This window comes from Phymastichus coffea, unplaced genomic scaffold (assembly GCF_024137745.1).
Source record: "Phymastichus coffea isolate CEN01 unplaced genomic scaffold, Cenicafe_Pcof_1.1 PCOF00315, whole genome shotgun sequence".
In the NCBI taxonomy this organism is placed as follows: domain Eukaryota; kingdom Metazoa; phylum Arthropoda; class Insecta; order Hymenoptera; family Eulophidae; genus Phymastichus; species Phymastichus coffea.
The window spans coordinates 22,501-25,000 of NW_026707126.1; positions in this window are offsets into that span (position 1 = coordinate 22,501).

The following is a 2,500-nucleotide window of genomic DNA, read 5'->3' on the forward strand; positions in this document are numbered from 1 at the left end:
CTGTATTGACAAGTGACTCGCCGCGCACGACGTTTCAGGCCAGGCACTTGATGGATTTACAAGTGACTCGCCGCGCACGACGTTTCAGGCCAGGGACTTGCTGGATTCACAAGTGACTCGCCGCGCACGACGTTTCAGGCCAGGGACTTGCTGTATTCACAAGTGACTCGCCGCGCACGACGTTTCAGGCCAGGGACTTGCTGTATTGACAAGTGACTCGCCGCGCACGACGTTTCAGGACAGGGACTTGCTGGATTTACAAGTGACTCGCCGCACACGACGTTTCAGGCCAGGCACTTGATGGATTTACAAGTGACTCGCCGCGCACGACGTTTCAGGCCAGGGACTTGCTGGATTTACAAGTGACTCGCCGCGCACGACGTTTCAGGCCAGGGACTTGCTGTATTCACAAGTGACTCGCCGCGCACGACGTTTCAGGCCAGGGACTTGCTGTATTCACAAGTGACTCGCCGCGCACGACGTTTCAGGCCTGGGACTTGCTGTATTCACAAGTGACTCGCCGCGCACGACGTTTCAGGCCAGGGACTTGCTGTATTGACAAGTGACTCGCCGCGCACGACGTTTCAGGCCAGGGACTTGCTGTATTCACAAGTGACTCGCCGCGCACGACGTTTCAGGACAGGGACTTGCTGGATTTACAAGTGACTCGCCGCACACGACGTTTCAGGCCAGGGACTTGCTGGATTTACAAGTGACTCGCCGCGCACGACGTTTCAGGCCAGGGACTTGCTGTATTCACAAGTGACTCGCCGCGCACGACGTTTCAGGCCAGGGACTTGCTGTATTCACAAGTGACTCGCCGCGCACGACGTTTCAGGCCAGGGACTTGCTGTATTGACAAGTGACTCGCCGCGCACGACGTTTCAGGACAGGGACTTGCTGGATTTACAAGTGACTCGCCGCACACGACGTTTCAGGCCAGGCACTTGATGGATTTACAAGTGACTCGCCGCGCACGACGTTTCAGGCCAGGGACTTGCCAGTTGTACGGAATTCACGCGCATTGCCCCTCACGAACAGAAGAGTGTTAAGTGCAGGCGCATTGCATTTGCTGTTGTGGTCAAGGAGTCCCCCCTCCATCCCTTCTAACAATCCTGTTTGCTCGTTCCAGCCGACTAGATATCGGCCTGCTCCCGAGCGAGTGTACCCACAGCAGCGGTGCGAGCTCGTGGCATTAGCCTACTTCTCACATAATGAGCATTACCACCAACTATTTTCCATCTGTTATAGGCAATCGAGTCCGCTTTATGGAGGGTCACTAACGCTTTGATATTTCCACAGTTCGTGCTAAACGAGCGCCGGACGCTGCGTCGACGGAGCTCAGTCCGGAGCGGCGAACCCAGCTGTGCGCCGGTGTTCGCCGTAGCGCCACGTTGTCGGCGTACGGTCGCCGTTTCCACTGATTTTTGCGCGTTCAAATGAGAAGTTTGTCTGCCGGACAGTAGTTCGACGATAATATATAAGGACGACAGTCGAAATACCGTTAATACATTCGCGCCTATCACCAATCGGAAGACGTGCTCTATTGCCAGAGCTTTAAGAAGAAAAACTCGGAGTCGACGTTCGCCGCCTATTGACCAGGTCGAGAGAGCCGTCATCGAGTTCACGCGCATCCCCACCGAAACGTACATGTTCACGCGCATCGCTCTCCTTGGCCACGCATACGCAGCACATGTTCACGCGCATTGCTTTCGTTGGCCAGGAAAAAGGAAGCACAAGTCCACGCGCATTGCTTTCCTTGGCCAGCCAAACTCAGCACAAGTCCACGCGCATTGCCTTCCTTGGCCTCGCAAACGCAGCACAAGTCCACGCGCATTGCCTTCCTTGGCCTCGCAAACGCAGCACATGTTCACGCGCATTGCTTTCGTTGGCCAGGAAAAAGGAAGCACAAGTGCACGCGCATTGCTCTCGTTGGCCAGGCAAAAGGAAGCACAAGTGCACGCGCATTGCTTTCGTTGGCCAGGAAAAAGGAAGCACTAGTGCACGCGCATTGCCTTCCCGGCCAGCGAAACGCAGCACAAGTCCACGCGCATTGCCTTCCTTGGCCTCGCAAACGCAGCACATGTTCAAGCGCATTGCTCTCGTTGGCCAGGAAAAAGGAAGCACTAGTGCACGCGCATTGCCTTCCCGGCCAGCCAAACGCAGCACAAGTCCACGCGCATTGCCTTCCTTGGCCTCGCAAACGCAGCACATGTTCAAGCGCATTGCTCTCGTTGGCCAGGAAAAAGGAAGCACTAGTGCACGCGCATTGCTCTCCCGGCCAGCCAAACGCAGCACAAGTCCACGCGCATTGCCTTCCTTGGCCTCGCAAACGCAGCACATGTTCACGCGCATTGCTTTCGTTGGCCAGGAAAAAGGAAGCACAAGTGCACGCGCATTGCTTTCGTTGGCCAGGAAAAAGGAAGCACTAGTGCACGCGCATTGCCTTCCCGGCCAGCCAAACGCAGCACAAGTCCACGCGCATTGCCTTCCTTGGCCT